Source organism: Symphalangus syndactylus, chromosome 13, assembly GCF_028878055.3.
Source record: "Symphalangus syndactylus isolate Jambi chromosome 13, NHGRI_mSymSyn1-v2.1_pri, whole genome shotgun sequence".
NCBI lineage: Eukaryota > Metazoa > Chordata > Mammalia > Primates > Hylobatidae > Symphalangus > Symphalangus syndactylus.
Window position 1 is genome coordinate 25,863,944 of NC_072435.2, and position 27,323 is coordinate 25,891,266.

At 42.5% G+C, this 27,323-nt stretch overlaps 1 pseudogene; it reads left to right on the forward strand.

Moving 5' to 3' along the window:
• Positions 1 to 1,920: 1,920 nt before the first annotated feature.
• LOC129459538 (zinc finger protein 480-like) lies at positions 1,921 to 25,539 on the forward strand (annotated as a pseudogene).
• The last annotated feature ends 1,784 nt before the right edge of the window (positions 25,540 to 27,323 follow it).

Sequence of the window (27,323 nt, forward strand, 5' to 3'; positions counted from 1 at the left end):
CCTCCCTTTTTTTTCCTAAATAATGTAACTATAAAGATAAAAAAAGCTGTTTACCTTCTTCATAATGTGCCCACAAGGAAATTCCCTGTGGGTCTTGTTAGGTAACAGGAGCACCCTAATGGCGCTGGTTCCAGGTTCTTCTTCCTCCCCAACACAGGCCCGCCAAAAGGAGCCAATCAGAGGTCACGCCTTCCCGCCTCAGCCTAGACCCAGCCCCTCAGCCAACCAGCGACCCCCACGTAACATCCCTAGGCATAAAAGACGGAGGCTGCAGAGCCCTCGCTCTTTTTCTTCTTCCGCTTCGGCTCTCCCTCAGACTCCTCCAATAAAGATCTCTTGACTGCAACCCGTGTGGCGTGGTCTGAGTCTGAGCCTACGGAGTCACCCTTTCAGGTCTCACAATTTTTTCCCTAAAAGAGCTCTGTTGAATTTCATCCAGGCAATGTAAATTGATAGTGTCATAAATAAAGTTTCGGTGCTGCAAAATAAATAGCACTCTAATATAAAATTTTCTTCTTAATTATCAGCAAGGCAAGTGACTTCTCCAGAAGGGTGCGCCCTTGCAAATGGAGCAATGGTGAGTGCACACTTGGACAAGCTTATCTTCATGATGCAGAACAGAAAGTCATCCCTCTGCTCACCCGAGACAAATGCATATCTGATGGCTTCCTCTGCCCTATTACTTATGTAAAAATGCAGATTCACTGAGCCAGACTAAGGCATAAATGACTATTCCTCTATCCTTCTTTCACATGTAAATTGTGTATTCAGGGAAAGGGCAATCAAAGACTCAGAAGAATGCAACCATTTGTCTCTTATCTACGTATGTCCTGGAAGCCCCCTTCCCAGCTTTGAGTTGTCCCACCTTTCCAGACTGAACCAGTCTACATCTTACACTTATTGATTGATATGTCATGTCTCCCTAAAATGTGTAAAAGCAAGCTGGCCTGGCGTAGTGGTGCACGCCTGTAATCCCAGCACTTTGGGAGGCCAAGGCAGGTGGATCACGTGTGTTCAGGAGTTCGAGACCAGGCTGACCAAGGTGAAAACCCGTCTCTACTAAACATACAAAAATTAGCTAGGCGTGGTGGCAGGCACCTGTAGTCCCAGCTACTTGGGAGGCTGAGACAGAAGAGTTGCTTGAAATTGGGAAGTGGAGGTTGCAGTGAGCCTGGCCAGCCACTCCACTCCAGCCTGGGCAATGAAGGGAGACTGTCTCAAAAAAAAAAAAAAAAAAAAGGCCGGGTGTGGTGGCTCATGCCTTTAATCCCAGCACTTTGGAAGGCCGAGGCAGGGGAATCATGAGGTCAGGAGTCTGAGACCAGCATGGCCAACATGGTGAATGTCAGGCCTCTGAGCCAAAGCTCAGCTATTGTAACCCACCATTGCAACCCCTGTGACCTGAACATATACGTCCAGATGGCCTGCAGTAGCCAAGAACTCTGGAGCAGCCAGGAAACTACAGAAGAAGTGAAATAGCCAGTTCCTGCCTTAAGTAATTAACCCACCTTATGACATTCTACCATTATGACTTGTTCCTGCCCTGATCAGTCGGCCCTGTGACTTTCTTCTCCTAGACAATGAGTCTCATGATCTCTCCACCATGCACCTTGTGACTCTTTCTTTCTTGATCCCTGCCCTTCTGATCCCCAGGCATCCTCTTCCCAGCCATCTCTTCTCCTGACCGTGGGCTGGGGAGGTAACCGGGGCCTGTCTGCTCACCTCCAAATGTTCTTGTGGCCCACTCAAAATGAGCTTTTCCGGAGATCGGCATCTTATTCCAGTCTCCTCCCTGTAAATGTGTGCATAAAGAGATGGAGAGTGAGGGAGAGGAAATAGTCATAGTTAAGAAAAAGAAAAATGAAGGAGACCCATAAACACATGACAAAGTAAAGGATGAGTGGGGGATTTGCAGAGACAATGAAGGAAGCTGAGAAAGCTCAGGGGGAGAAAAAGCAACTGGAGAAATATAGAGAAAAGCTCCATGTCCAGAGAGATGAAGGACAGCAAGACAGGGAGAGCAAAGGAGACAGCTTCTCAGGCCGAGAGTGGGGGAGAGAAGGAGGGATTTGGAGCCAGGGCAGACAGAGCAGTGTGGTACTGGGACTAAGAGGGGGCAGCTGGTGACAAGGAGAGCAGAGGGAGAATCACAGCAAGGGGAGGCCTGGGATCTCCAGATGCCAGAGAGTAGGGACAAGGGGACAGAAGGGAAGAAGAAATTCTGTTTTTGAGACAGAGTCTCATGCTGTTGTCAGGCTGGAGTGCAGTAGTGTGATCTCGGCTCACTGCAACCTCCGTCTCCCCGATTCAAGTGATTCTCCTGCCTAAGCCTCCCAAGTAGCTGGGACTACAGGCGCCCGCCACCACACCTGGCTAATTTTCTGTATTTTTAGTACAGACGGGCCATGTTGACCAGGATGGTCTCGATCTCTTGACCTCGTGATCTACCCGCCTCATCCTCCCAAAGTGCTGGGATTACAGGCTTGAGCCACTGTGCCCAGCCTGGAAGAAGGAATTTAACAGGGAGAGCAGAGTGGAAGCAGAGACGGGAGAAGAGGCAGAAATATATGGAGACTGGAATAATCACAGATTGGACAGAAAGAGGAAAAAGGAGGCCAGGCATGGTGGCTGGCGCTTGTAATCCCAGCATTTTGGAAGGCTGAGGCAGGTGGACTGCTTGAGAGGATTGCTTGACAAGTTCAGACCAGCCTGGCTGACATGGCGAAACCCTGTCTCTCCCCGCCAAAAAAAGCAAACATTAGCCGGGTGTGGTGACAGGCTCCTGTAGTCCCAGCTACTCAGGGGGCTGAGGCAGGAGAATGGCGTGAACCCGGGAAGCAGAGGATGCAGTGAGCCGAGATCACGCCACTGCACTCCAGCCTGGGTGACAGAGCAAGACTCCATCTAAAAAAAAAAAAAAAAAAAAATCTACTGTAGACATTCTCATCTCTGAAGATGTCACTTTTATTGTAGCTCAGGTATACTGAATATCATTTGGTGTATCAAACAATGTGTAACACTTCTATAAACTGTGGATTTTTTGTTTGTATTTCCTGTGTTGTCCACAAAAATGAGAAATCTACCCTGATCTAAAGAATATCATAACTTCTTACATAAAAGTACAATGAAACACAATTACAGACACATAACTAGCTCAAAAATACATTTATGTGAATTCGACGGAATGTTCACTTTCCTTATGCCTGTCTCCTCATTTTGTGTGAAGATAAGTACTCTCTTCCTATCCTATTGGTGAAACGTGTTTTTCATTTTAGGCATACTTGACATTCAGGGATGCAGCCATGTGATTCTCTCAGGAGGAGTGGAAATGCCTGGAACCTGCGCAGAAGTCATTATACAGAAGCGTGATGGTGGAGAATTATAGGAACCTGGTCTCCCTGGATGACGATAACTTCCCTCCCGAAGCTGGGATTTGCCGTGCTATATCGCTGCATTGTGTATTGTGTGCCTCTTGGGAGCCCAGGCATTGCTTGACTGAGACTGAAACCCTGTTGACTCAGAAATGAAAAGCTCCATAATGCTTTATAATCCTTTACTTTTCAGAAATGAAAAGCTTTATAATACTTTCAGGACTTTAAATGCTCCCTTTCTTCAGATGTTCTGCCCCCTTTATGATACATCATTTGGTGGTATCAAAGCTTAAGTATACATAAAACCTTTTTTTTTTTTTATAAGACAGGGTCTCACTCTGGTACCCAGGCTGATATGCAGTGGCATAATGATGGCTCCCAGGAGCTGTGACCTTTCAGGCTCAAGCAATCCTCCCCACTTAGCCTCCCAAATAGCTGGGACTACAGGTTTGCATCACCATGTGTGGCTTTTAAATTTCATATAGAAACTGGGTATTGCTATGTTGCCCAGGCTGGTCTCGAACTCCTAGACTCAAGTGATCACCCCACTTCAGCCTCCCAATGTACTAGGATTACAGGCATGAGTCACTGTGCCCAGCTGTATGCATAAAATGTTATGGCAGGTTTTTTTTTGTCTTGAGATGGAATTTTGCTCTGTCACGCAGGCTGGAGTGCAGTGGTGCAATCTCGGATCACTGCAACCTCTACCTCTCGAGTTCAAGCAATTCTCCTGCCTGAGCCTCCCTAGTAGCTGGGACTACAGGCACGCACCACCACGTCCAGCTAATTTTTGTATTTTTAGTAGAGATGGGGTTTCACCATGTTGGCCAGGCTGGTCTTGAACTCCTGACCTCGTGATCTGCCTCCCTTGGCCTCCCAAAGTGCGGAGGTTACAGGTGTGAGCCACTGCGCCCGGCTGTCAGAATTAAAAAATATTCGTTTCCCTGTTTTCTACCCCTGTGCTTATGATTTAGTAGTTCTTGGAAGAGAGCTCAATGTCTGCAAATTACAGTATTCTCTAAGCATTCAGAAGGAGGCAATCTGTGAGTGAATTTGAGAAATGTAATTTTTGATTTATTTGTAATATTCTGTCTCCTGCCTAAACATAGGCTTTGGATTTTGGAGACATCACTGCACGTCTTCATTCTTTCTTTTAATCAACAGGAATCTCTCTTCCTCACCTGAGTATTATCTCCATGTTGGAGCAAAGGAGAGCGTCCTGGACCCTGCAGAGTGAAGTGAAAACAGCAAAACATCCCAAAAGGAGGAAATGTATCAAAGGTGTAAACACAGGCAGGAGCTCAGATGTGCAGAGCGCAAGCTACACTATTAAATAGTGATTGAGAAACTCCACAAATGGGAGATTTCCATGGGAAAACAAAAGTTTAAACCCTATGAGTTCTGGACAGAAATCTTTCTTTGCCGCCTCTTAGCACTCTGTTCTGTAGATGTGCAATAGTTTCGTCTTTTTGCCGTGCAGTGATGCTGCAACTCAATCATAGACTAAGGTCAAGTCTATCACTGAACAATAGCCACCCTGTCCTGTGGCTTCTGTGACCTCTTTAGTGCCTTGACTCTGTGTGGCATAAGGAGGGCTGTGTCAATGGGGTCTCTTTTTCCTCTGTCCTTTTTTTTTTTTTTTTGAGATGGAGTCTTGCTCTATCACCCAGGCTGGAGTGCAGTGGCACAATCTCGGCTCACTGCAAGCTCCACCTCGCAGGTTCACGCCATTCTCCTGCCTCAGCCTCCTGAGTTCCTGGGACTACAGGCACCCGCCACCATGCCCGGCTAATTTTTTGTATTTTTAGTAGAGGCGGGGTTTCACCATGTTAGCCAGGATGGTCTCGATCTCCTGACCTCATGATCCACCCGCCTCAGCCTCCCAAAGTGCTGGGATTACAGTCATGAGCCACCGAGCCCGGCCTGTTCTTTTCTTTTGAGATGGAGTTTTGCTCTTGTTGCCCAGGCTGGAGTGCAATGGTGCAATCTCAGTTCACCACAACCTCCGTCTCCCAGGTTCAAGCGATTCTCATGCCTCAGCCTCCGGAGTAGCTAAAATTCCAGGCATGCTCCACCACGCCTGGATACTTTTGTATTTTTAGTAGAGATGGGGTTTCTCCATGTTGGTCAGGCTGCTCTTGAACTCCCGACCTCAGGTGATCTCCCAAAGTGCTGGGATTACAGGCATGAGCCACCAAGTCCAGCCTATTGTCTCTCTTTCTATACTTGATTCCATCTAATGCTCAGTATCTGTCCCTATAGATCATAGCTGAGGCCTCCATAGACCTGCCTCCTTGACCTATTCATGGTGCATCCCATTTCCTGTACTGTGAAGACCTAATCAGGAGATGGGAAAACATTGGCTCCTCTGTTTTGAATCTGGTGCCCAGAAACTACATGCAGGTGCATCAAGCCCTCTTTGTTTGTTCAGGTCTATTTGATTGGATAGGAAAAAGCCTGTGTTTTTCCCACTATCAACTCAGCACAGAAAGCTTTGCTTCTGATCACCAAAATGTGCAAGGACTTCGCCCCACAAATAAACAATTTTTTCATGGCCATCAACTGGGCTTTCTGTAATATGTGACACTATATTCCTGGAGTTAGAGTCAGAACCCACAGGCTAAGGGTTGTGATTCCAAGCCTGTCTCCCACCTCAGCCACCAGTAGGCTGCCACCTTTTCTTCTGACCAATCAATCAGCTGTAAGTTGGGTTCCCTTGACTACTTTCTAGGGTTTGATTACTTTGCTAGGGTGGCTCACAGAACTCAGTGAAACACTCTCTAATGTTTGCTGGTTCATGATGAAGGGTGTTTCTAGGGACACAGATGAACAGCCAGATGAGGAGATTCACAGGGTGAGGCACATGGGAAGATACTCTGAGTGCGCCACCCTCCAGGAACCTGCGTGTGTCCAGCGCACTTGGAAGCTCTCATGACCCCATAGTTCACGGATCTTTATGGGGGCTTCATCACTTTATGGAAGCATGATTGATATTAACTCATTGTCCAGCCCCTTTTTCCCTCCTGGTGGGTGGTAGTTGCAGCTGACAGTTCCATGCTTCTAACCATGACCTGGTCTATCTGGTGACTAGTCCCATCCAGGAGCCCACAGAGGTTGCCTCATTAGAACAAATCACGCTCCTATAATCCAGGACATTCCAAGGAGTTAGCAGCTCTGAGTCAGGAACCTGGGAGGACACCAATATATGCATTTCTTCTTATTTCACGAGGTGCCTCAACCATTCTTCAGTTGTGCGCTTCATCCACACTTTACTTATGTGTGTAACAGGGGAGTAGGTGGCTCTTCTGAGATTGCTGCTCAGCAGAATGAGACAGTCTGTTGCCTAGGAGTGCAGCGGCATGAACACAGCTCACTGCAGCCTCAACCTGCCAAGCTTGGGCAATCCTCCCACCTCTGTGTCCAAGTAGCTGGGGCTACAGGCCCACTCTACCACATCCGGCTAATTTTAGTATTTTTTTTTTGTGAAGATGAGGTTTCACCACGTTACTCAGCCTTGTCTTGAACTTTTAGCTCAAGCAATCTGTGGGGAAGAGAAAGAGAGATCAGACTGTTACTGTGTCTGTAGAAAGAAGTAGACATAAGAGGCTCCATTTTGTTCTGTACTAAGAGAAACTCTTCTGCCTTGAGATGCTGTTAATCCGTAACCCTAGCCCAACCCTGTGCTCGCAGAGACATATGCTGTGTTGACTCAAAGTTTAATGGATTTAGGGCTGTGCAGGATGTGCTTTGTTAAAAAAGTGCTTGAAGGCAGTATGCTTGTTAAAAGTCTCACCATTCTCTAATCTCAAGTACCCAGGGACACAATACACTGGGGAAGGTGGCCTTCCGCCTAGGAAAGCCAGCTATTGTCCAAGGTTTCTCCCCATGTGATAGCCTGAGATATGGCCTCATGGGAAGGGAAAGATCTGTCTCCCAGCCCAACACCCATAAAGGGTCTGTGCTGAGCAGGATTAGTGAAAGAGGAAGGCCTCTTTGCAGTTGAGATAAGAGGAAGGCATCTGTCTCCTGCTCATCCCTGGGCAACAGAATGTCTCGGGGTAAAAACCGGTTGTATGTTCTATTTACTGAGATAGGAGAAAACTGCCTTAGGGCTGGAGGTGAGATGTGCTAGCAGCAGTACTGCTCTTTAATGCACCGAGATGTTTGTATACATGCACAACAAGGCACAGCACCTTTCCTTAAACTTTTTTTTTCTTTTTTTTTTTTTTTTGAGACGGAGTCTCACTGTGTCACCCAGGCTGGAGTGCAGTGGCGCGATCTCGGCTCACTGCAAGCTCCGCCTCCCAGGTTCACACCATTCTCCTGCCTCAGCCTCTCCGAGTAGCTGGGACTACAGGCGCCCGCCACCACGCCCGGCTAATTTTTTTTTTTGTATTTTTAGTAGAGACGGGGTTTCACTGTGGTCTTGATCTCCTGACCTCGTGATCCGCCCGCCTCGGCCTCCCAAAGTGCTGGGATTACAAGCGTGAGCCACCGCGCCTGGCCTCCTTAAACTTATTTATGACACAGAGACCTTTGTTCACATGTTTCCCTGCTAACCCTCTCCCCACTATTACCCTATTGTCCTGCCACATCCCTCTCTCTGAGATGATAATGATCAATAAATACTGAGGGAACTCGGAGACCAGTGCTGGTGCGGGTCCTCCGTATGCTGAGCGCCGGTCTCCTGGGCCCACTTTGCTTTCTCTATACTTTGTGTCTGTGTCTCTTTCTTTTCTCAAGTCTCTCATTTCACCTGATGAGAAACACCCACAGGTGTGGAGTGGCAGGCCACCCCTTCAGCAATCCACCTGCCCCAGCCTCCCAAATTGCTGGGATTACAGGCCTGAGCCACTGCACCCAGCTGCTACTTTCATCCTGTAACTTTCCCCTAGTTATAAATAATCTTGGTTTCTATATGTGTTATCATCAGTTCCTTATTTGATATTGTGTTCTTTGTTTTATAGGTGTGGAAGTGTATCAGGGAATGGCTGTTTATTTATTTTAAGATAGAGACTTTCTCTGTCACCCAGGCTGGAGTGCAGTGGTGCTATCTAGGCTCACCATAACCTCCGCCTCCCAGGTTCAAGTGATTCTCCTGCCTCAGCCTCCTGAGTAGCTGGGATTACAGGCGTATACCACCACACCCAGCTAATTTTTGTATTTTTGGTAGAGATGGGGATTCGCCATGTTGGTCAGTCTGGATTCGAACTCCTGACATTGTGATCCACTCGCCTCAGCCTCCCAAAGTGCTGGGATTACAGGCGTGAGCCACTGCACCTGGCCTGATTTATTATTATTACTTTTTTTGAGATAGAGTCTCACTCTGTCGCCCAGGCTGGAGTGCAGTAGCCCAATCTCAGCTCACTGCAACCTCTGCCTCCCAGTTTCAAGCAATTCTCCTGCCTCAGCCTCCCAAGTAGCTGGGATTACAGGTGCATGCCACCACGCCGGGGTAATTTTTGTATTTTTTTTTTTTTTGAGACGGAGTCTCGCTCTGTCACCCAGGCTGGAGGGCAGTGGTGCGATCTCGGCTCACTGCAAGCTCCGCCTCCCTGTTCACGCCATTCTCCTGCCTCAGCCTTTCCGAGTAGCTGGGACTATAGGCGCCCGCCACCATGCCTGGCTAACTTTTTTTTTTTTTTTTATTAATTTTTTTTGCATACAAAAACAATAAACATTTTCTAAAAATACATACAAACAAAAAGATGCGTATCAAACATATTAGGAAGGTTGCACATGGGAAGTCGGGGAATAGAAATGGGGGTGGGAGTTAAAATAGATGAGAGAGGGACTTTATATGGATCAGTGATAATAACTCAATCCTCTATTTGACAAAGAAGAGGGAGAAGGAAGAGGAAGAAAAAGAGAGTGGGATAAAGGATCAGAAAGGGAGGAAAATAGAAAAAATTAGAGTATGACTCCAGGGTAGACCTGTTTTGTTGTCATTGAGTTGGTTGGTTGGTTTGTCTGTTGTATTCTTCATGTTTCGCCAAGTTGGCCAGACTGGTCTCGAACTCCTAGCCCGAAGTGATCAACCCGCCTCGCCCCCCAGAGTGCCGGGACCACAGGCGTGAGCCACCACGTCCAGCCCCCACATTGCTTCTGGCCTCCGTGGTAGACCTCCCAGACGGAGCGGCCAGGCAGAGGAGCTCCTCACTTCTACCCAGACATGGGGCGGCCGGGCAGAGGGGCTCCTCACTTCCCAGACGGGGCGGGCCTGGCTAACTTTTTGTATTTTTAGTAGAGACAGGGTTTCGCCGTGGTCTCGATCTCCTGACCTCGTGATCCGCATGACTTGGCCTCCCAAAGTGCTGGGATTACAAGCGTGAGCCACCGTGCCTGGCCTTAATTTTTGTACTTTTTTAGTAGAGACAGGGTTTCACCATGTCGGCCGGGCTGGTCTTGAACTCCTGACCTCAAGTGATCCATCCACCTTGGCCTTCCAAAGTGCTGTGTTTACAGGCGTGAGCCACTGCACTCAGCCATAATTTGTTTTAAGACTTAGTGGAAAAAAATCAAACCAAATCATATTTTCTTCTGTTTGGTCTCACACCACAAAATAATAAACACAGAAAACTTCTGTGACCAAATGTGGGGTTTTTTTCCTCCCCCAATAAGCAAGAAATCAATTTGGCAGTGTCTACCGGCTGGGTGCCTTTGAATTCAATTCTGACACTATATACCTGGAGGTAGCATCAAATCCTACAGGTTGAGGGCTCAGTCCCCAAGATTGCAAATAGACTGGTAGCAAGTCCAGGCCTCCAGAATTTCTGACCAACGGACTTTAAGTTGGGTTCCCATGACTGCCATTTTGAGTCTGGTTAATTTGCTAGAGAGGCTCACAGAACTCAGAGTAACACTTAAATCTGCAGGTTTATTGTAAAAGATATTACAAAGGATACAAGTGAACAGTCAGATGGAGAGATACAAAAGGTGAGGTCTGGAAGGGTCCCAAGCACATGAGCTTCTGTCCCCTAAAGTTGGCTTGTGCCACTCTCCTCTTGGCACGTGGAGGAGTTCTTGTTCATTTTTCTGTTAGTTTTCATTTGTTCAGCCTTCCAAAACTTTCTAAACCCAGTCCTTTTTGGTTTTTATGGAAGTACACTACATAGGCATTACTGAAATATGGACAAATGTGTCAAAATGTGATTATACAGAGTGTATGATCTAAACCCTGTAAGGCCCATCTTTTCAGATTCTTCTGGATCTCTTCTGTGCAGGATTCTTTCCTCCAGGTTATGGGGCAGAAGTCTGGAGTGAGGGTCAGCCAAGGCGGATGATTGCTTGAGCTCAAGAGTTCAAACCAGCCTGGCCAACATGGCAAAACCCCATCTCTACTATTGAACCTCATAGGCAGAAACTGTAGTGAGCTGAGATCGCACCACTGCACTCCAGCTTGCATGACAGAGTAGGACTGTCTCAAAAAAAAAAAAAAAAAAAGAAGAAGAAGGCCAAGCACGGTGGCTCATGCCTGTAATCCCAGCACTTTGGGAGGCCGAGCCAGGTGGATCACCTGAGGTCAGGCATTCGAGACGAGCCTGACCAACATGAAGAAACCCCATCTCTACCAAAAATACAAAATTAGCCAGGCATGGTGGCGCATGTCTGTAATCCCAGCTACTCGGGAGGGTGAAGCAGGAGAATCACTTGTACCTGGGAGGTGGAGGTTGGGGTGAGCCGAGATCACACCATTGCACTCCAGGTTGGACAAGAATGAAACTCCACCTCAAAAGAAAAAAAAGAAAAGAAAAGAAAAAGAGAAAGAAAAGCAGAAGCAGCTTAGATTCCTGTCTTGAGCAGTAGGTCAGAGAGAGGTTCTGTTTCTTGAGGTCCTCTTTTGAGGCATAAAGCACCACCACATTTTAACACATGTCTATAAGAAGGGCTGTGGGAATTATGAGTCAGGAATCATGGATAAAAACCCACACACATGCACACACACACATCATAATATCACAAGGACACATTGTATTTTCTATAATACGTTTTCAATTTTCTCAACATAATCTGTGGATATTACTTAAACTTCACTGTTTGTTGGAACAAACGCTATTTCTAATTATTATGTTTTCTATCTAGAGTCCACATGTCCATCTTGGTTGAATAAATTAATTTTTAAAATAGCTCCTGGTATTTTATGGGAAATTTAGCCCATTTATTGCACTTGATAAATGACTTCTCCGCTATTTGTTTATATTACCTGTGTTTTCTGCAAAATTTCTGAAGTTCTGGAAATGACACTCTTGAGTTAACACATGAAAATGCTTTTGTTCCCAATCTTTCTTTCTATCTGAATTTCCTGTAATGTTCACCTAGTCCCTGTTAATCTACACCCTGGTACTGTCCTGCTGTTCTCTGGCTCTTGTTAGCTGCTTATGTTACCGATGACCTAGTCCATGGGTCTCCACACTACTGCCATAAAACATTTCTGCACTGTGCTAATACTGACATTGCCCTTCAGTACAAGCCATTTCACTGTGGGCCATTTACTTATTTTCTCCATAAGGTTATATGTGTTCTTCTGGTGATAATTATGAAATCAAATTTTTTAGTTTTAGATAACTGCATATAAGTTCCATTCATTCACAATCACAACTATACATCTACTAATCTGTAAAGTACTGGACCCCTGACATCATGTCCCTTTTGTTTGTGAAATACGATTTATAGTATTTTACATTGTATGAGCTTAGCAGAGTTTAAATAGATCATTTTTTATGGTTCTTTGAGTTTAGATTTAATTGATTACCAGGAATATTTAAGCTCCCTTCCTTCCAAATTTGAGTCTCGCCCTCTCCCATTTCTGTTCTGTTTTTATGTATTTGAGCATTTTTAGATACCTCATATAAGTGGAATCCTACAGTATTTTTATGCTGGCTTATTTCACTTAGCATTGTGTTTTCCAGGTTGATTTATTTTGTAGTGTATTCGTGCACTTTCATACTGCTACAAAGAAATACCCAAGACTAGGTACTTTATAAAGAAAAAGAGGTTTAATTGGCTCACAGTAACACATGGCTTGGGAGGCCTCAAAATCATGGCAGAAGGTGAAGGAAGAGCAAAGGCATGCCTTACATGGTGGCAGGTGAGAGAGCATGTACAGGGGAACTGCCCTTTATAAAACCATCAGATATCATGAGACTTATTCACTATCATGACAACAGCATGGGAAAAACACACCTCCATGATTCAATTACATCTCACCAGATCCCTCACATGACACTTGGGGATTACAGGAGCTAAAACTCAAGATGAGATTTGGGTGGGGACACAGCCAAACCACATTATTCCATCTTTGGGCCCTCCCAAATCTTATGTCTTCACATTTCAAAACTCGTCATGCTGGCCAGGCACAGTGGCTCATGCCTGTAATCCCAGCACTTTGGAAGGTCAGGAGATTAAGACCATCCTAGCTAACATGATGAAACCCTGTCTCTACTAAAAATACAAAAAACAAACTGGGCATGGTGGCACGTGCCTATAGTCCCAGTTACTCGGGAGGCTGAGGCAGGAGAATTGCTTGAACCCAGGGGGCAGAGGTTAGTGAGCCGAGATCACATGACTGCATTCTAGCCTGGGTGACACAGTGAGACTCTGTCTCAAAAAAAAAAAAAAATCAAACTAATCTCGCCATCCCAACAGTCTCCCAAAGTCTCATTTCAGCATTAACTGAAAAGTTCACAGTCCAAAGTCTCATCTGACACAAGGCAAGTCCCTTCCACCTATGAGCCTATAAAATCAAAAACAAGTTAGTTACTTGCTAGATACAATGGGAAGTATAGGTATTGGGTAAATACACCTAACCCAAATGAGAGAAATGGCCCAAACAAAGGGGCTACAGGCTGCATGCAAATCCAAAATCCAGTGGTACAGTCAAATCTTAAAGCTCCAATATGATTTCCTGTGGCTTTGCAGGGTACAACCCCACTCTTGGCTGCCTTCATGGGCTGGCATTGAGTGTCTGTTGCTTTTCCAGGTGCCCAGTGCAAACTGTTGGTGGATCTAACATTCTGGGGTCTGGAGGACAGTGGCCCTCTTCTCACAGCTCCCCTAGGCAGTGCCCCAGTGGGGACTCTGTATGGGGGCTCCTACCCCATATTTCCCTTCTACACTGCCCTAGCAGAGGTTCTCTAGGAGGGCTCTGCTCCTGTAGCAAACTTGTGCCTGGACATCCTGGCATTTCCATACATCCTCTGACATCTACGCAGAGGTTCTCAAATCTCATTTCTTGACTTCTATGCAACCCCAGGCTGAACACCATGTGTATGCTGCAAAGACTTGGGGTTTGCACCATCTGAAGGAATGGCCTGAGCTCTACACTTATCCCTTTTGGCCATGACTGGGACACAGGGCACCAAGTCCGAAGACTGCACAAAGCAGCAAGATCCTGGGCTGGACCCATGAAACAATTTTTGTTCCTAAGCCTCCCAGCCTGTGATAGGAGGCGCTGTTGTAAAGACCTCTGACATGCCCTGGAGACGTTTTCCCCATTTCTTGGTGATTAACATTTGGGTCCTCATTATTTATGCAAATTTCTGCAGCAGGCTTGTGTTTCTACTCAGAAAATGAGTTTTTCTTTTCTATCGCACTGTCAGGCTGCAAATTTTCCAAACTTTTATTATGCTCTGCTTCCCTTTTAAACATGTTTCAATTTCAAACAATATCTTTGAGAACGAATAAAACTGAATGCTTTTAAGAGCACCAAAGTCACCTCTTGAAAGCTTTGCTGCTTAGAAATTTCTTCTGCCAGCTACCAAAATCCTCTCTCTCAGGTTCAAAGTTCCACAGATAAATAGTACAGGGGCAAAATGCTGCCAGTCTCTTTGTTAAAACATAGCAAGAATAACCTTTGCTCCAGTTCCTGATAAGATCCCAATCAACATCTGAGACCACCTCAGCCTAGAATTCACTGTCCATATCACTATGAGCATTTTGGTCAAAACCATTCAACAAGTCTCTAGGAAGCTCCAAACTTTACCACATTTTCCTGTCTTCTGAGCCTTCCAAAGTGTTCCAGCCTCTGCCTTTCAATGAGTTCCAAAGTTGCTTCCACATTTTCAGGTTTATTTTTATTTTATTATTTTATTTTATTTTATTTTATGATGACACATGTCTGTAAATGCAGCTACTCAGGAGGCTTAGGCATGAGAATCACTTGAACATGGGAGGTAAATGTTGCAGTGAGATGAGATCATGTCACTTAACTCAAGGCTGGCAACAGACCAAGACTTCATCTCAAAAAGAAATTAATATACATTACAGACAGACACAAACACACACACATGTATGTATGTGCATGTATACAGATTTTTTTAAAATACAAGGATCTCACACTGTTGCACAGGCTGCAGTGCACTGGCATAATTAGAGCTCACTGCAGCCTTCCAAGTAGCCAGGACTACAGGGGCAGGATACCATGCACAGCATATTTTAAAACATTTTTACAGAGACAGAGTTGTTCTTTTTTTTTTTTTTGAGACGGAGTCTCGCTCTTTCACCCAGGCTGGAGTGCAGTGGTGCAATCTTGGCTCACTGCAAGCTCTCCGCCTCCCAGGTTCACGCCATTCTTCTGCCTCAGCCTCTCTGAGTAGCTGGGACTACAGGCGCCCGCCACCACGCCCAGCTAATTTTTTGTATTTTTAGTAGAGACAGGGTTTCACCGTGGTCTCGATCTCCTGACCTCGTGATCCGCCCGCCTCGGACTCCCAAAGTGCTGGGATTACAAGCGTGAGCCACCGCGCCCGGCCGAGGCAGGGTTGTTCTGTGTTGCCCAGGCAGGTCTCAAATCCCTAGTCTCAAGTGATCCTCCTGTCTCATCCTCCCAAAGTTCTGAGATTACAGGTATGAACCATCACACATGACTTAATTCCGATAGTTTTAGACCAAATAATGGTTTTATGTATATACTACATTTTGTTTCTCCACTAATCTTTTCATGGAAACCTAGCTTCCTTCTACCTGTTTGTTATTTTGAATAATGCTGCTATGAACATGGGTCTCTAAATATGTCTTAAAGATCCTGCCTTGAATTTTATATATAGACCCAGATGAGGAATTATTGGCTATACTGGTAATTCAATTTTGAATTATTTGAAAAAATCTCATACTTCTTTCTATAGTTGTGTCATTTTACATTGCCACCAACAGTACACAAGCCTCTGACTTAGCCACATTCTTGCCAACACTTGTGAATTTCTGTTTTTGTTTAGTTGGGGTTTTTTGTTCTCTACAATAAACATTCTTCATGGGTATAAATGATATCTCATATTATGTTTTTTATTTACATTTCTTTTTTTGTTGTTGAGATGGAGACTTGCTCTGTTGCCCAGGCTGGAGTGTGATGGTGTGATCTCAGCTCACTGCAACCTCTGCCTCCTGGGTTCAAGTGATTCTCTTCCCTCAGCCTCCTGAATAGTCAGGATTACAGGCAACTACCACCACGTCTGGCTAATTTTTGTATTTTTATTAGAGATGGGGTTTTACCATGTTTGTCAGGGTGGTCTCAAACTCCTGACCTCAGGTGATCCACCTGCCTTGGCCTCCCAAAGTGCTGGGATTACAGGTATGAACCACTGCATCCGGCCTTCTTTTTCTTTTTTTTTTTTTTTTTTTTTTTTTTTTGAGACGGAGTCTTGCTCTGTCACCCAGGCTGGAGTGCAGTGGCGTGATCTCGGCTCACTGCAAGCTCCGCCTCCCAGGTTCACGCCATTCTCCTGCCTCAGCCTCTCCGAGTAGCTGGGACTACAGGCGCCCGCCACCACGCCCGGCTAATTTTTTGTATTTTTGGTAGAGACGGGGTTTCACCGTGGTCTCGATCTCCTGACCTCGTGATCCGCCTGCCTTGGCCTCCCAAAGTGCTGGGATTACAAGCGTGAGCCACCGCGCCCGGCTCTTTTTCTTTTTTGTAAGATTAAGTCTCACTCTGTCACCCAGGCTGGAGTGCAGTGGTGCTATCTGGGCTCACTGCAATCTCAGCTTCCTGGGTTTAAGTGATTCTCATACCTCAACCTCTGGAGTAGCTGGGATTACAGGAGCCCACCACCATGCCCAGCTAATTTTTGTATTTTTAGAAGAGACAGGGTTTCACTATGCTGGCCAGGCTGGTCTCAAACTTCTAACCTGAAATGATCCATGCACCTCGGCCTCCCAAAGTGCTGGGATTACAGGCGTGAGCCACTGCACCTACTTGCATTTTTTAAATAATTAGTGATATTTTACCTCTTTTCATTTGGTTGTTTGTATATCACCTCCAGAGAAAGGTATTTCCTTTTCCTTTTTTTTTTTTTATATCCTTTAAGTAGATTCTTGCTGTGCCACTCAGGCTGGAGTGCAGTGACATAATCTCAGCTCATTTCAACCTTCACCTCCTGGGTTCAAGTGATTCTCCTGTCTCAGAAGCCAGAGTAGCTAGGATTATCAACATGTGCCACTACACCCAGCTAAATTTTGTATTTTCAGTAGAGACGGTTTTTCACCATGTTTGCTAGTCTCGTCTTAAACTCCTGGCCTCAAGTGATCTGCCTGCTTCAGCCTCCCAAAGTGCTGGGGTTACAAGCATCAGCCACCATGCCCGGCCCTTTCCCTATTAATCAGATTTTTTTAATTTTTTTATTTGTAGGAGTTATTAATTTATTTAGAGATGGAGTCTCACTCTGTCACCCAGGCTGGAGTACGGTGGCATAAACCTGGCTCACTGCAACCTCCACCTCCCAGGTTCAGGCAATTCTCCTGCCTTAGCCTCCTGAGTAGCTGGGATTACAGACATGTGCCACCATGCCCAGATAATTTTTGTATTTTTAGTAGAGATGGGGTTTCACCATGTGTTCAGGCTGTTCTCGAACTCCTGACCTCATGATCTGCCCAACTCAGCCTCCCAAAGTGCTGGGACTACAGGTGTAAGCCACCACCCCCAGCCTGAGTTATTTATATATAACCTAGATATTATCCTATCAGAGATATGATTTGCAAATATTTTGTCATGTGTCATACATTTTCTTTTTATTCCTGTAATTGTTTTTTGCTTTTGTTTTGAGAAGGAGTCTTGCTCTGTCACCAAGGTGGAGTGCAGTGGTGCAATCTTGGCTCACTGCAAACTCCAACTCCCTGTTTCAAGTGATTCTCCTGCCTCAGCCTCCCAAGTAGCTGAATTACAGGAACACCAACACGCCCAGCTAATTTTTGTATTTTTAGTAGAGATGGGGTTTCACCATGTTGGCTAGGATGGTCTTGATCTCCTGACCTTGTGATCCACCCACTTTGGCCTCCCAAAGTGCTGGGATTATGGGCATGAGCCATTGCACCCAGTCATAATTGTTTTTTTGAACCATAATAGTTGTCAGTTTTATTGCGCATTTTATGTATTTTTACCTAATATTTCCTGTGCTTCTGGTGTTATATCCAGGAAAACACTGTTGAATCTAATTTCATGATGCTTTTTACCTGTGATTTCTCCTAGGAGTTTTATAGTTTTAGGTCATGAATCCACTTTAGGTTACTTTTCGCACATGATGTAAAGTAAGGGTTCATCTTCATTCCTTTGCATGTGGATATCGAATTTCTTCTGTACTGTTTATTTGAAGAGACTGTCTTTTTCCCATTGCATGGTCTTAGGATCCATATTGAACATCATTTGACCATATATTTGAAGGTTTGTTTGTGGCCTCTCCATTCTCTGTTGCCTTATACATCTGTCTTTATAGCAATACTGTTCTGTTTTGATTAAGGTATCCTGGCAATAAGTTTCATAATCATGCAATATAACACCTCCTCCTTATTTCGACTTTGTTTTGCTATTGAGGCAGTTGTGTCATTTTATATTAATTTTAGGATGAATTATTTGGAAAGCTTCACTGGTATTTTGCTAAGAATTTCACCGAATCTGTAGTTTTCTTTGGGTATTACTGTCATCTTAACTTTAAGTCCTCCAAACCATAAACATGGTCTCTTTTTGCATTTATTTGAATCTTTAATTTCAGCAATATTTTATAGGTTTCTGTGTAGGAATTTTCCCTCTTTGTTAAGCTTATTCTTAATTAATTCTTTTCTATGTTATTGTAAACTGAATTATTTTTCTAATTTGGGGGGATGATCTATTGTTTTTATATAGGAATAAAATAGAATTTTTAGGTAGATTTTGTATTTTGTTAAGTTTGAGTTTGCTAATTAGTTCTAACAGGTTTTTTGTGGGGGATCTTTATGATTTTCTACATATGAGATGTTGCTATATGAACAGCAATTATTTTATTTCTCTCTTTCCAATTATGTGCCATTTATTTACTTTTTCTATTTTTGAGACTGAGTTTCACTCTTGTTGCCGAGGCTGGAGCGCAATGGTGCACTATCAGCTCACCCCAACCTCCGCCTCCTGGGTTTAAATGATTCTCCGGCCTGAGCCTCCCAAGTAGCTGGGATTATAGGCATGTGCCACCACACCTGGCTAATTTCGTATTTTTAGTAGAGACGAAATTTCTCCATGTTGGTCAGGCTGCTCTCTAACTCTCAACCTCCGGTGATCCGCCCGCCCACCTAAGCCTCCCAATGTCCTGGGATTACAGGCATGAACCACTGTGCCCGGCCTACTTTTCTTATCTAATTTCTCTGGCTAAGATTCCAGTATTCCACTTGGCCCTCCCAATTTGCAGGTTTTGCAGCTATGGATTCCACCAACTGCAGACCAGAAAGCCACAGTTGGTTGAATCTGCACACGTGGAATTCATGGATACAGAGGGCAGACTGTTTTCAATCCACTTTTTGTTGCACTTCATCAAGGTGTTTTTTGTTTTTTTTTGTTTTTTTTTTGAGACAGTCACTCTATCACCCAGGCTTCTGTTCACTGGCATGATCCTGGCTCACTGCATCCCAGGTTCAAGTGATTCTCGTACCTCAGCCTCCCAGGTATATGGGATTACAGGCACCAACCACCACAGCCAGCTAATTTTTGTATTTTTAACAGAGACGCAATTTCATTATGTTACCCAGGCTGGTCTCAAACTCCTGACCTCAAGTGATCTGCCCACTTCAGCCTCCCAAAGTGCTGGGATTACAGGTGTGAGCCACTGCATTTAGCCATCATCAAGATGTTTTCTAATTGACCTTGGGGTTTCATTTTGACCCACTGCTTAAATGTACTAATTTGTACATATTTGTGTATTTTAAGGATTTTATTGTTAATTTCCACTTTTATTGTGATGGGAATCAATAACTTGTATGATTTCAGACTTCAAAAAATTTTTTAATGTGTTTTGTGTCATGCCTATTTTGCAAATTGTTCTTTGAGTACTTCAGAAATATTTATATTCTGATATTTTTAGGTGATGTGTTCTATACACATCTGTTATGTGTAATGGGTCTGTGGGTCTGTTGTGGTGTTTTGAGTCCTCTCTTTTCTTACTGTTCCATCTGGTGTTATCCATTTTTGGAAAATGGTGTATTGAAATCTAATTCTTTATTGTGGAGCTACTTTTTCATTTAATTTTTCATTCTATATTTAGGAGCTTTTTATTTTTTTTGAGATGGAGTTTCACTCATTACCCAGGCTGGAGTGCAGTGGCATGATCTCGGCTTACCACAACCTCTGCCTACCAGGTTCAAATGATTCTCCTGCCTCAGCCTACCAAGCAGCTGGGATTACAGGCATGTGCCACAATGTCTGGCTAAATTTTTTTGTATTTTTAATAGAGACGGGGTTTCTCCATGTTGGACAGGCTAGTCTCGAACTCCTGACCTCATGTGATGCACCTGCCTCAGCCTCCAAAAGTGCTGGGATTACAGGCATGAGCCACTGTGCCTGGCCACTTAGGAGCTTTATATCTTGATAATTGAGCCCTTTATGATTTTCTAACAATATTTGTCTCATAATAGGTTTGAGTAAAATCTGTTTTCTTTTTCTCTTTTTTTGACATGGACTCTTGCTCTGTCACACAGGCTGGAGTGCAGTGGCGTGATCTTGGCTCACCACAACCTCCGCCTCCCAGGTTCAAGTGATTCTCCTGCCTGAGCCTCCCCAGTAGCTGAGACTACAGGCTCATGCCACCATGCCTGGCTATTTTTTGTATTTTTATTAGGGTTTCACCATGTTGGTCAGGCTGGTCTCAAACTCCTGACTTCGTGATCCACCTGCCTCAGCCTCCCAAAGTACTTGGATTACAGCACTGTGATTGTGGTGAGCCACTGCACCCAGCAATAGTCTGTTTTCTCTGATATTAATATAGCCACCTGGTTTACTGATGATTAACGTTTGCATAGAATATCTTTTTACATCCTTTCAATTTCATTCTGTGTATGTCCTTACAGTTAAGGGGGTTCTCTTGTGGATGGAGATTACTTGGATCCTATTTTCTTCTTATTCTAAAGTTACATCATTTAGATTTGAAGTACTCATACAGAAGGTCTTACTATTGCCATATTGTCAAATACTATCTGTAGATCTTGTAGCATCTTGTAGATTTTTTGTCCTTCATACCTCTCTTCCTACCGCCTTTTGTGTTTTGTTGATTTTTTTGTAGTAAAGTGCCTTGATTCCCATCTCATCTCCTTCTGTGTATGTTCTGTAGATTTTCTTTTTGTGGTTTCCACTGCAGTTATGTAAAATATTCTATGTTGAAAATTCTATTTTAAAATGTTAACAGCTTAACTTTGATCATATACAGAAAACTGCTTTATAATTTTGAAGGGGGCCAGCCCCTCCACACCTGTGGGTGTTTCTTGTCAGGTAGGACAAGAGACTGAGAAAAGAAATAAGACACAGAAACAAAAAATAGAGAAAGAACAGTGGGCCTAGGGGACCAGCCCTCAGCATATGGAGGACCCATGCCAGCACTGGTCTCTGAGTTCCCTCAATATTTATTGATCACTATCTCTACTATCTCAGTGAGGGGGATGTGGCAGTACTACAGGGTAATGGTGGGGAGAGGATCAGCAGGAAAACATGTGAGCAAAGATCTCTCTGTCATAAATAAGTTTAAGGAAAGGTGCTGTGCCTCAACATGCATGTAGGCCAGATTTATGTTTGACTTTACACAAACATCTCACTTGAGGCCAGGAGTTTGAGACCAGCCAGGCCCACAAGATGAAACCCCATCTCTACTAAAAATATAAAAGTTAGCCAGATGTGGTAATGCATGTCAGTAGTCCCAGCTACTCGAGGCTGAAACATGAGAATCACTTGAGCCTGGGAGATGGAGGCTGCAGTGAGCCACATAAAAAATTTTTTTTGTTTGCTTTTATGTTTTGTTTTTTTCTTTAAAGCTGATTCTCTGGAGTAACGTATCTTTATTTTTGCTTATTTTTTTCTGTGCCTTGTTCAGTCTGATGTTGTGCACCCTAATGAATTTTTACTTCAGCTATTGTATTTCCCCTCCAGAATTTGATTTTTGTTGTCAATAGTTTCTTCGTTTTTATATTCTCTTTTATATGTATTGTTTTCCCAATTTCACTTAGTTGTTTATCTCTGTTACCTTTTAGCTCATTAGGTATCTTTAGGTAGCTGCTTAAAATAATTCTTAAGCAATTCAGAAGGCTGCCTTAAAAGGTTTGGTTTCTGGAAATAAATTTATTAATCACTATAATTTTAGCCACATTTCCATCTTTTGTACTCCTTTTAATTTTTGTATGAGGTTTAGTAAAATAACCACTCCTTCCAATTGTTTTGTATAAAAATTGTGTAGGGGGAGAACTTCACTAATGAGCCTGTTGTACAGGATGTACAAACATTCAATCCTTTTCTGCAGATGTGTCTTTCTTGGCTTCATGCATGCACTATTACTAATGGATATATAGCTGTTCTTTAATATCTTGTTTTCTCTAAAGGGCTAATTCCTGCTTTTTCTCAGAAACTTTGAGTTTTTGTTGTATTTCTCTCCTCATAATCTTTATTACATTCTTTCATAGTCCTGCTGACTCCTGTATATTTCCCACTGCTCCAATGTATTGCCTCTCAGTGTTTTTGGCATTGCCAACGTGTTATACAAAGTATGCTGATATTTCTTGCAATATCTGAGACAGATGAGGTAGATTCTACTTCCTTCAACAGATTCTAAACATGCCAGAACCATGGGTTCAATTTCCTCTTTTCATGCTTTCCTAGGGAGGATCTGTGTATTGAGAAGCAATGCAAGAACCAAGCCTATTAAAAATCAGATCCGATTAACTTCTGAGTCCCATCTGCCCAAACTGCAGCTATTTCAAGGTGAAAAAAAAATTTATGTATGTAATCAAGTGGAAAAGTCTAATGAGCAGAGTCCCTCAGTTTTACCACTTCAAAAAATTTCTTCTAGTGTGAAAACCCATGTTAATAAATGCAGCAGTGATTTTTTTGATTCTCCATTTCTCCCACAAGAACAGAAAACACACATTAGGGAAAAGTCTTATGAATGTAATGGGCATGGCAAAGTCTTTAGAGTGTCTTCAAGCCTTGCTAACCATGACATAGTTCTGGATCCAGATAAACTTTACAAATGTAATGAGTGTTGTAAAGTCTTTAGGAACAATTCATACATTGTACAACATCACAGAATTCATATGAGAGAGAAACCTTACAAATGTAATGAATGTGCAAGGTCTTTAATGGCAATTCACATCTTGCAGAACATCTGAGAATTCATACTGGAGAGAAACCTTATGAATGTTTGAAATGTGGCAAGGTCTTTAGTCACAATTCACACCTTACAGAGTATTGGAGAGTCCATATTGGAGAGAAACCTTACAAATGTAATGCATGTGCCAAGTTCTTTAGTCGCAATTCAAACCTTGCACAACATCAAAGAATTCATACTGGAGAACATCTCTGAAATATAATGAATGTGGCAAAATATTTAATGAGTGGTCAGACCTCACTGCCCATCTTGTAATTCATACTAGAGAGAACCTTACAAATGTAAAAAATTTGGCAAAGTCTTCAAGTATGAGTTATCCCTTATCAATCATCGGAGAATTCATACTGGAGAGAAACCTTACAAATGTAATGACTGTGGTAAAGTCTTCAGAAATAATTCATACCTTGCATGACATCACAGAATTCATACTGGAGAGAAACCTTACAAATGTAATGAATGTTACAAGGTCTTTACTCACAGTTCACACCTTGCAGAACATTGGATAATTCATATTGGAGAGAAGCCTTACAAATGTAATGAATGTGGCAAAGTATTAGTCAGAGACTGTGTTATTTCTTACTGGAGAGAAACCTTACAAATGTAATGAATGTTACAAGGTCTTTACTCACAGTTCACACCTTGCAGAACACTGGATAATTCATACTGGAGAAAAGCCTTACAAGTGTAATGAATGTGGCAAAGTTTTTAGTCAACTTTCATACCTTGTATGACATCAAAGAATTCATACTGGAGAGAAGCGTTACAAATATATTGAATGTGGCAAGACATTTAGTGACTATTCAGGCCTTACTGCCCACCTTCTAATCCATAGTGGAAAGAAACCTTACAAATGTAACAAATGTGGCAAGGTCTTCAGGCACAGATTATTCCTAAGCAATCATCAGAGAATTCATACTGGATAGAGGCCTTACAAATGTAATGAATGTGGCAAGGTCTTCAATCAAATAGCACACCTTGCACAACATTGGAGAACTCATACTGGAGAGAAACCTTACAAATGTAATGGATGTGGTAAGATCTTTAGTCGCAATTCACACCTTATGGAACACTGGAGAATTCATATGGAAGAGAAACCTTATAGATGTAATGAATGTGGCAAGGTCTATAGTAGCTGTTCATACCTAGCACAATGTTGGAGAATTCATACAGGAGAGAAACTACAAATGTAATAAATGTGGCAAAGAATTTACTGGGCATTCAAGCCTCACTACCCATCTGTTAATCCACACTGGAAAGAAACCTTATAAATGTAAGGAATGTGATAAGGACTTCAGGCACAAGTTCTCCTTAACAATTCATCAGAGAATTCATACTGGAGAGAGACATAAATGTAATGAATGTGGCAAAGCCTTTAATCAAATTCCACACCTTGTAAAACATCAGATAGTTCATACTGGAGAGAAACCTTACAAATGTAATTAATATAGCTAAGCATTTAGTGTGTATTCAAGCCTTGTTTTTCATAAAATAATCCATAATGCAGAGAAACCTTACAAATGTAGTGAGTGAGGCAAAGTTTTTAGACAAAATTCCACCTGACAAGTCATCACAGAGTCCATTCTGTACAGAAAACTTACAAATGTAATGAGTGTGGTAAGGTCTTCACTCAGATTTCACATCTTGCAAATCATCACAGAATCCATAATGTAGAGAAACACTACAAATGCCATATGTGTGGTAAGGTCTTTAGACACAAATCACAAGTTACAGAGCATCAGATAATTCATTCATGAGACAATCATTACAAACTGAGTATGGCAAACTTTTCATCATGAGTGTTAATCAACATCAGAGTCCACAGTAAAGAGAAACCACGTAGATGTAGTGTAAAAGACACAGGCATTGTTGAGACCTGCCACATCACTAGACATCAAAACGTGTATCTTTGACAATACCACAGAGATACATTTTGTATGCTGAGGCTACAACTCAAGGAATATTACCAGAGTACATCAGAAGACTTACACAAGAAATAACTCAGTCTCTGGTTCTCCTACATTAATCTATGACATTGCATGCCGAAGAAATATTATAAGTCAAAATATGTTTAACCTCATGACATGATGTGTACCAAAGGTTCAAGGGCATGTGGAAATGATCAGTTATATTCAGCTTACAATTTTTAAAAAATTATTTGGGAGGTTTTTTGAAAAGGCTTCTTTACTCTTTATGTCTTTAGCCTGAACTTTGAAATCTTTTCATGGCATGGAGGTGAGCAGAGAATAATGTCAAACTATGATACCAGTCATTACACTTATTGTGCTCAATGTATTCTTTTCCTTACAGAAGGGCACAGTGCTTCTATGCTCTACCAAATAACCATAAAATAGAATATGCCATGGCCTTAGGACAATAGGATTTTTATGGAAAAGAGTAATGGGTCCTTAGGGACTGATTATGTCATAGAAATCATCCAGGGGAAATGGCGGCCACCTCCTCAGCTGAATAACAATAGCTGTTGTTTAGCAAAAATTGATGAACTATAGTCTTAGTTTTGAAATGGAAGAACAGTTACATCAGAGTAGACAGTTTAATGAAAACTACCAATATAGCATGTTCTTGAATAGAATTCACATTTAACTGTTGGTATTACAGTGTGCAACTGTTTGATTTAGAATGTACATCATTCTCATGTTTTATACAATAAAGTTTAAATTTTCCTAAGTGTGAATGAATCATGTTATGTCTACCAACATTGTTTTATCCCACCACAGGAAGATACTTTATAGCAGATAATAATAATGCACCATTAGGGTTTTCACCGTGTTGGGCAGGCTGGTCTCCAACTCCTGGCCTCAGGTGATCCACTCGCCTTAGCCTCCCAAAGTGCTGGGAATACAGGCATGAGTCACTGTGCCTGGCTACCATATTATTATATTTCTATATGCCTTTTTGTGTGTGTGCCAAATAAGACCCATGGCATGCACCTTCATTTATATGAAGTATACCAATATAGTAATATGAAAAATAAGATGTAAAAAAGCATGAGGTTAAGGGTAAAAACAGTGTAATAATATCTTTTTTGTCCTTGTGATTTGTAACATAATCTGAAAATACTAATCTTCATACATTTTCTCAAGAATGAACACACGTTCTCACTCATAGGTGGGAATTGAACAATGAGAACTCATGGACACAGGAAGGGGAACATCACACTCCGGGGACTGTTGTGGGGTGGGGGGAGTGGGGAGGGACAGCTTTAGGAGATATACCTAATGCTAAATGACAAGTTAATGGATGCAGCACACCAACATGGCACATGGATACATATGTAACAAACCTGCACATTGTGCACATGTACCCTAAAACTTAAAGTATAATAATAAAAAAAACCAAAAAAACAAAAACAAAAAAATTTTTTTCTTAAAGTGGAAAGCTAAAATTATTGCTTTGAAATCTTTTTCCACAAATTTTCTAATTTGGGGAATATGTGCTATAATTTGTCCACCTAAGTCCTGCTTTAGTGACATCACACACATTTTAATAAATTACGGTTTCAGTTTCATTTAGTTCAAAATACTTTCTAATTTCCCTTTCAGTTTTTTCTTTGATCTGTGCATTATTTAGAAGAGTGCTACTTATGGTCTGACAATTTGGCGGATTTTCAAGACATCTTTTTGCTATTTGCTGGGAACATTTGTTTGTATGACAGGAATCATTTCAGATTTATTAGGATTTGTTTATTGTCCAGAATATAGTTTAATTTAGTACGTGTTTTTATGCACTTGAAAAGATTATATATTCTGATAATATTGTGTGGAACATTCTCAGGTCTACTTGATTGATATTGTTGTTCAAGTCTTCTATATCTTTGCTGTTCTCCTTCCTCTTTGTTCTAAAAATTATTAACCAGAATTGTGTATTTGTTTATTTCTCCTGGTAGTTTTTTAAGTTTTGCTTCATGTATTTTGGAGATCTTTAATCAAGCACATGCATGTGTAGAAATATTGTTCTTTTGAGGAATTTTCCTCTTTATCATTATTAAAGTCTTTATCATAATTAAATGACTTTGTTTATCCATGGTAAAAAAAAAAAAAAGAATGAACACATAAAATGAGTATTGTTTTCCTTTGGCAGACTGACTAGAAATTTCATATATTCACCCTCATACCTTTTTTTTGGTAATTTTAACTTTTGACCACTGTACCAGAACTTGTCTAAAGTCCACCTGGGGTTTGGTTTGGATATTGATAATGAAGATGCCATACACTCAAGCGGCCTGAAAATGTTTATTACATAATGAGGCTTTATGGGAAAAGCAGGGTAGACTTCCCTAGCTGGTCCAAATGCAACTTCAGAGAACTGGGATAGGTGACTGGCTTGGGGTACCATGATA